The sequence below is a fragment of the Equus quagga genome, chromosome 15 (genome assembly GCF_021613505.1).
Source record: "Equus quagga isolate Etosha38 chromosome 15, UCLA_HA_Equagga_1.0, whole genome shotgun sequence".
NCBI classification, from domain to species: domain Eukaryota; kingdom Metazoa; phylum Chordata; class Mammalia; order Perissodactyla; family Equidae; genus Equus; species Equus quagga.
The window spans coordinates 37305539-37314344 of NC_060281.1; the positions used below are offsets into that span (position 1 = coordinate 37305539).

At 38.3% G+C, this 8806-nt stretch overlaps 1 pseudogene; it reads right to left on the reverse strand.

Moving 5' to 3' along the window:
• Positions 1-5604: 5604 nt before the first annotated feature.
• LOC124226309 (putative olfactory receptor 2B8) lies at positions 5605-6537 on the reverse strand (annotated as a pseudogene).
• Positions 6538-8806: the final 2269 nt, after the last annotated feature.

The following is an 8806-nucleotide window of genomic DNA, read 5'->3' on the forward strand; positions in this document are numbered from 1 at the left end:
TCCATTTGCCTTAGCTTTACAGACAGTCATCTCATTCGTAAAAAACTGTCACAGGGCAGGCCGACAGCACCATGGTTAAGTTCAGTGCACTCCACTTCAGCAGCATGGGCTCACAGGTTCGGGTCCCAGGCAGAGACGTGCACCACTCATCAAGTCATGCTGTGGTGGTGACTCACATGCAAAATAGAGGAAGATCTGCACAGTTGTTAGCTCAAGGCCAGTCTTCCTCAAGCGAAAAAAAGAGGAAGATTGGCAACAGATGCTAGCCCAGGGCCTTTCTCACAAAAAAAAAGCCATCATAAAATTCAGAATTATGAGTAATAAATATAAACATTCCAGAAAAATTTGAGCCTGACATGCTGGTCCTTGATCCTCACTCAAGCTCTGTTTGCAGTATTAATTTGTTTTGGTGGTTTGGATCCTGGTTTTTGTATATATTTACTACCATGAACAATGTATATTTACAAGGAAGTTAGAGCTTTGACAATGTCATCATCACAAAAATATTTAGATTTTTGGTAGGTTTTCCCAACATATAGTACAGTGCAGGTAAATATCTGTGTGTCTCTGGGTGCAGACATAAGCATAGCAATTATCATAGAGTTCCATATCCTGACAGCTAACTTACACCCTCATCCTTGAACCCCTACAGTTGATCATGCTCATGACGGGTGATCTTGCAACAAAGACAGCATTTGGCAAGCTGGAAATGGCAGCAAGGGCAAATTACACACATGGGTAAGATTCATCTATATCCCTGACACATCAGAATATTCACACTTGAAATCAACGCTTGGGAAACCATATATTTTGCCGCCATAGTAATGCTAATGTATACCAGTATGAAAATTGATTTTGGAATACTGTTTACCTACAATAGTGACAAATTTCCTACTCTCCATTATTGTTCAACAGCACTCTAATACTTATATCCAAATTATTTTAAAATCCCTCAAATGATCTTTCTTTGGTGCAGAAAACCTCATGGTCTCTGAAGGCACAGAGCCTCTTGTTCTGGCTGAGCAACTACTTCTCTTAAGGACACAAACCGCTGCCGCCAACAGATTTATCTCCTTTAAGTAAATGTTTGAATGGCATTTGAATAGTTACATTTATTGGGAATAAATTACAGATAATAAGCTGTCTGGGCCCCATGATTAAATTTTTAAAAAATCACTTAGGAGATCAAACACAACAAATTCACCATCGTGCTGTAACATTTTTGAAATGGGATCTAAGAACTCTACCTTCTCTAGCTCTCCATGCTTTGTCTGTAACAGACTACAGGACTGTGTCCACTGTCACCAAAATTATTTGGACTCTTTCCTTATGAATCCTCCCACCAACAACTGTGGAAAGGCTGCACTGATTGTACCCAGAGCTTGGCCAAATTCTTTTATCCCGTCTGTGTTGAGCATCTGGAGTTCAGGACTGTCATTATGCCCTACAGCGGTTCAAGCATTCTTTTAGCCTTTTCACCCTTTATCTGAGGAATACAGGGTGCACACCCTTGACTCAGGTAATGAGTGATGACAGAGACCCAAAATGTCAGTCAGACTCACATGAAAAACAATTCTTAATCAGAACAAAATTTACTCACAATAGCAAAGGATACAAAACAGGAGTGACACACATGCAATATCTATGAGGCTGATCCAGTCAGACACGACATCTCGAGCCCCGCTTTCTACAGTGGAATGCATTTTGTTTGGAACTTGGGGCACTAACTTGCCTGGTCCAAGTCAGCACTGAGAAGACTGGGGAGTTTCTCAGTTTATATGTGTCCCCACCACCATAGCCATGTCCAGACGTTTAACATTACTAGGTCAGTAATCAGTATGTAGCAACCCTGTATGACCCTCATGCACCCCTAGTCAGGACATTTCAGCAGTTACTGTTTGCCAGAGTTCTTCTGAGACCAGACTCACTTAGAGGGAGGAACAGATTACAGATCTCAGACAACTCTTTCCTTTGCCGGCGATTTCTGATCTGATCCTCATGTGTAGTGCAGATGAGAGCTTTCTTCTAACTTTTTAGTATTGTAGCATATTTCAAACCTGATTTGCAAACTCTGGACACCACTGCATATGGAAATGTCTTTGGAATGTGGTTTTCTGGGAAGGCGGGCTCAGGATAAATGCAGAAATGAGAAGATGAATGTCTCCTGAATCAGAGAGATCAGGGCATGGCATCCCAGAGATAGCTGTAGGAATGGGACATCCTTGCGCCTTTAAAAAAAAAAATCAATTCTATTGATTTACATCGTTTGGTGGGATTTAGTATAACCATTCTAAACTGAATAAAATCTACTGCAAGTTCTTCTAATTAGGCAACCATTTCTGAGGACAGTTTAAGCCTTTTTTGAGAGTGCAGCTGATCAGTTGTCGTACCCATAGCTGTAGTCTCAATGAAGCATCCTGGACATTTCTAATGGTTGGGTCATTTGGGATAGTCACGATCAACGCAATGTCATGGTCAGTTGTCAAAGCCTTTCTCAGGAGCCCACTCCTGATTCTACGGTAGCAGGCCAAAAATAGGGCCTACTGAGTATTTTAAAGGCCCTATTTCAGGTATTTGAAAATTGTTTGTTAAATAGTCTTGCAAGATTCTTTTTAGAAAGTTCCTTTATTAAATTATGTACAGGACTGAGAACTCTGTTGTTAAATGTATTTAAAAGAACATCTTGGCCAACAATGTGTCATTTTTAGCATGAAATCTACCTCTCTCTGGGTTTACTCCCTTCCAGAAAAAAGAATCTCATATTCCCGAAGAATATTTCTCCTCATATTCCACCACAACATGTTACATTTTTGGCTTGCATTTGAATTGAAGTAACACTTATATTATATTTTAATTAATATATTATATGCTAATATGTACTACACACACATACACACATATACTAAACATGTACTCCACTTGTAATCTCTTGTAGATTAATCTCTTATCTCTTTCCTGAAGATGAATAGTAGAAGGAAACATGTTTCCTTTAGCTCAAACTACTTAGAAGGTACAGGCTTGTCAATAATGTAATTCCAATGTTTTCTGAAATAAGTACAAAAATACACAAGTTAATATCGTACTATACTTTATTCCTTCAAGTGCACTGTAAAGAAAAACAGTTTACCAGTAGATGATGGGAGTATCTGCCATGACAGAATCTTGCTCTCCTCAAGAGCTCCATGGAATAAATCATGGCCTTTTTGCTGTTATAATAAATACACATAAGTTAAAAACTTTGGAAGGGCCATTCTTTCAGGCCCTCGATTAAGATTTGGATCACAGAGAGTGGGCTGTTTTTGTAGATAGAATAATGCTAGAACACTCTCATTTACTAACTGTGTAGTGAGATTTTTTTATTAAACAGCAGTAAAATCTAACCTTAGGAGAAGCAGAATAAGTGAGATGAAAGAAATGAATAAAATCTCTTGTTTTTATGCATTTATTTTTTTCCAGTTGCATTGAGATACGATTGAGATGTGACATTAAGTTTAAGCTGTCTAGTGTGATTTGATATGTGTGTATATTGAGAAATGGTTACCAGCATAGCGTTAGCTAACACCTCCATCATGTCAGGTAATTATCATTTCTTTTTTTATGGTGAGAACATTTAACATCTACTCTCTTAGAAACTTTCATGTACATAATACAGTAGCGTTAACTATAGTAACCATGCTGCACATTAGACCCCTAGAACTTATTCACCTTATAACTGGAAATTTGTACCCTTTGACTAATATCTTCCCATTTCTCTCACCCCTAACCCCTGATAACCACCATTCTACTCTTTGTTTCTATGAGTTCAGTTTCTCTGGATTTTACATATATGTAACATTGTACAGTATTTGTCTTTTATTGTCTGATTTATTTCACTAACAATAATGCCTCAGGGTCCATCCATGTGTAGCAATGGAGAGATTTCCTTCCTTCTTGTGACTGAATAATATTCCATTGTACATATATATATATATATATATGTATATCTCACATCCTCTTTATCCGTTTATCTGTTGATGGATGCTTATATTGTTTCCATATCTTGGCTATTGTGAATAATTCAGCAATAAACCTGGGAGTTCACATATCTCTTCAGTATCCTGTTTTCATTTCCTTTGGATATAAACACAGAAGTGGAATGGCTGGGCTATATGTGAGTTCTATTTTTAATTTTTTGAGGATTCTCTTTACTGTTTTCTTAGCAGCTGTATCAATTTACACTCCTACCAACAGAGCACTAACGTTCCCTCATCTCCACATCCTCACCAATGCTTCTTATCTCTTGTATTCCTGATGATAGCCATTTTTCACCCTTGAGTGTAGTGCTAGCTATTGGTTTGTCATACATAACCTTTATTATGTCAAAGTATGTTTCTTATATGCCCAATCTGTTGATATTTTTAATCTTGAAAGGCTACTGTATTTGTCAAATAACTTTTTGCATCTTTTGAGATGGTCATTTGATTTTTATCTTTCATTCTATTAATGTGGTGTATCATATTTATTGATTTGCATATGTTGAATCTTTCTGCATCCCAGGGATAAATCCTACTTGGTCATGGCATATGATCCTTTTAATGTGTTATTGAATTCAGGTTGCTAATATTTTGTTGATGATTTTTGCATCTATATTCATTAGGGATATTGTCTATTGTTTTCTTTTTTTGTAGTGTTCTTCTCTGGCTTTGGTATCAGGGAAATGCAGGCCACATAAAATGAATTTGAAAGTGTTCCTTCCTCTTCAGAGTTTTGGAAGAGTTTGAGAAGGATTGGCATTAATTCTTCTTTAAATGTTTTTAGAAGTCATCAGTGAAGCCATTTGGCCCTGGGCTTTTCTCTGTTGGGAGGTTTGTGATGACTGATTCAATCTCCTTACTCGTTATTGGTCTATTCAGATTTCTTTTGCTTCCTGATTCAGTCTTGGTAGACTGTATGCTTCTAGGGATTTATCCATTTCTTCTAGGTTATTCAATTTGTCGGCATATAATTGTTCATAGTAGTCTCTTATGGTCCTATATATTTCTGAAGTATCATTTGCAAGTACCTTAAGGAAAAGATATGATGAACTTTTGAAAATTGTGTACCTTGTATAACCAGCATCAAAATCAAGAATCAGAAAGTGACCAGAACCTCAGAAACAACCCTCCTCATTTTTCCTTCCAATCTCTGCTCCCCAGAGGAAATACCATTCTGACTTCCAATAAACATAGATTTATTTTACCTGGTTTTGAATTTTATATAAATGTAATCACAGTTTTTATTGTTTTGTGTCCTGCTTCTTTCAGTCAACATTGTGTTTGTGAGAATCATTCATGTTGTTGTATGTGCTTATAATTTGTTTGTGCTTATCACTGTATTGTATTCTAGTACATGATATATTGCAGTTTATTTTTAGCTTATCTTATCAACGTCTATTTTCCCCACTAGGAGGTTTAGCTCCATGGAGACAGGGTTCTCTGTTTCAATCACTGATATATCCCACGTACCTAGAATAGCGCCTTGCACACAGTAGGTGTGTTATAAGGATTTGTCCAATGAAGTTAAGACCAGTTTTTAGTCTCTCAGAAGTGTTCCAGTGTGCAAGTGCTTGGGCCTGCATGCTTTGCATTATCTCTCTCTTGAGACTATGATTTTTCTCACTAGTCTCCTTAGCGCCCCTTGTTCCTCAGAGTGTAAATAAGGGGATTCAGCAGGGGAGTCACCAGGGTATAGAAGAGGGCAATGCTTTTGTTCACATCCTGCAAATAACTGGAGGGAGGCTGGAGGTACATGGAGATGAGTGTACCAAAGAAAATGATCACTATCATTAGGTGAGCGCCACACGTTCCAAAAGCCTTCTGCCTCCCCTGGGCTGACTTTATCTTCAGGATTGCACTGGTGATGTGACCATAGGATACTAAGATTAATGACAGGGGTAGCACCAAGAAGAAGATGCTGACTGCAAAGATTTCAGCCTTGTTGATAGAGGTTTTGGTGCAGGCCAGTTTCAGCATCACTGGAACTTCACATAAGAGATGATCCACTTGGATTTTACCGCAGAAGGCAAGAGTCATGGTCAATGCAGTGTGTAGTACAGAGTTGCCAAACCCTGTAAGCCAAGAAGTTACAATAAGCTACAAGCAAAGCTGGGGATGCATGATCACCCTGTAGTGGAGTGGGCGGCACACAGCTGCATAGCGGTCATAGGCCATGACAGACAGGAGGACACATTCTGTTCCCCCGAGTCCCAAGGATATGAAGAACCATGTCACACAGCCACCATAGGTGATGGTCTTGTCCTTCCCCTTAAAATTGGCCTGTGTTTGAGGGACAGTGCTAGTAGTCAAACAAAGATCCATAAAAGAGAGGTCGGAGACGAAAAAATACATACGGGTATGTAGGCGACGGTCCACAATTGATAAAAGTATAACCATGCCGTTGCCTAGAATGCTCAAAATGTAGGTGATCAGCATGACCACAGAGAGCAGCTTCCAGCTGAGGCCTGTTGGAGAAGCCGAGGAGGATGAATCCAGAGAAGGTGCTGCCATTAGTTATTTCCATTGTACTCTGCCAGTTGGAATTGAGAGGACTCGATACTTTTATCTTGCTTGTTTCATCCACCTCTTTTTTCCTAGAGTGTGTAAGTAGAGTTCGGTTGGGAGCTTGAAGTGTTTTCACAGTCACTTCCTTGTTGGCAAGGAAGGGAGTGATAAATAGATACTGTATATGAATATCTTCTATGTTTCAGGCACTGGCCTAAACTTTTTATGTATTTTCTCACAACAACTGGTATACGGTAGATTCATAAAAAATTTTTGTTGAATAAATAAAAATAGGGAAGAAGTTTAAAATCTATAATAGGCTACAGAAAGTGAACTTAGGGGTTATAGAAATTTGTAAATATCCAAGAGCAAAAACCCAGAAATCTTGAACAATAGTTAATAAGCAGCATTGACTATTCAAATTGCAGATTTCTTTTAATGCTGTGTTGTATTGACCCTTGCAGAACTCTGTTCATCTTTTATAAACTTCACTTTTCTATTAGCAAAATCCAGGACCAGGCAAGAGGCTATTCTGCCACCCTCTGTTATGCCTTTCCTGTTGGATTCTTGGTTTCCCTAATCCTTTTATTTCTAAATCCATCCAGTGATTGTTTTGGTGGCTATTGTTATTATGTTGCCAAAGGGTGAAACTAATTTGGAATAATAAGTTCTAAAATGCAATAAAATGGGGATCAAGGTACATGGATTCTAAGCACAAATCTACCACTAATAACCTTTGAGTTTCTAAAGTCGGCTCCCCTCCCCTACTTCCTGACCTTCTCTTCTTCCAAATAAAAGAGGTAACATAGTCAGCTTTTAATCACAAATAAAAGACAATGTTTTTAGCTCTTCATTGAAACCTGGTAGGTTTATATTGCAAAAGATCTGTAGTCATATTTTGCAAATGCACTCCTTTCTCCCTGCACATCCATTAGTGACAATATGGTTCTTAATTTCGATATCTTCTAGATTATCAGGCCTTGTTTCAAATTACCCAGAATCATGAAACTCTCATTAGTCACCAGAATTTGTTTTATCAAATGTTGGTGCTTACTTTTGCTTTTTTCCTCTATCCTTGTGCTTTAAGAGTCACAGAGAAGGAGCTTCTCCAGTCCATCATGGTGCCAGTTGAAGGCTCTTAAACTGCTTTCGAATAGGCTGTTGTTTCTCAGAGATCACTGGAACATCTCATAACTCAGTCTATAACATGATTTTCAATGATTTTGTTCTTCACAGTGATGCAGAGATAGTGATCTGTACCGAGAAAGTGTATATTCTAATACGAAACATGTAAATGAGTTCTAAGTACAAAAATACAATTAAATTGACATAGGCATTTTAATACACATTTCAACATGTTGTATTATTTCCCTAGGGCTACCATAACAGAGTAGCACAGCATGGTTAGCTTAAGACAACAGAAATTTATTGTCTCACAGTTCTGGAGACCAAAGTTCAAATTCAAGGTGTCAGCAGGGCCATGCTGCTTCTGAGACCTGTAGGGGAGAATCCTTCCTTGCAACCTGCTAACTTCTGGTGGTTTGCTGGCAATTCTTGGAGTTCCTTGGCTTGTAGCTGCAGCACTTCAATCTGCGCCTCTGTAGGCAAATGGCATTCTTTCTTGCTTATCTGTCTCTTCTACCTGCATTGTAAGAATACCAGTCATATTGGATTAGGGCCCGCCCTAGTTGAGTATAACCTTCCCTTCGCTTGATTACATCTGCAAAGACCCTGTTTCCAAATAAGGTCACATTAACAGGAACTGGGAGTAAGGACTTCAACATATCTTTTGTTGGTGGGGTGCACAATTTAAACCATAGCAATGGTATAATATAATCATGCTTATCAAATATAACAATTCTTTACTATAAATGCCTGATAGGCAGTGGTAAACTTAAGATGCCGGTATTAGTTCTACCCTATTCCAAGTTCATAAATGAAGTACATGGTGATCATGATAATTTCTAAGATTATTATTGACAATGTTGCTAGAAAAAACTGAGTTGCCTTAGTTGGCATCCAATGAAGACTTTTCTCCTTATACAAACCTGTGTTAAACTTTGCTGTTCTAAATGTAAATACAGATTGCATACTTAGAAGACCTAGCAACAAACATTTGGTTAGAACTGGAAGAGAGAATACATACATGTTTTCACTTTACTAGTGTGAGGACATTCAGCTAATCTAGAGTTCAGATTCCTCCTTCAATCCAGAACTCATTCTAAGTAAAGAACACACTCATGCATAGATAGAAGATCTGCAGGGAGCACCACCACCCTATTGGGTCT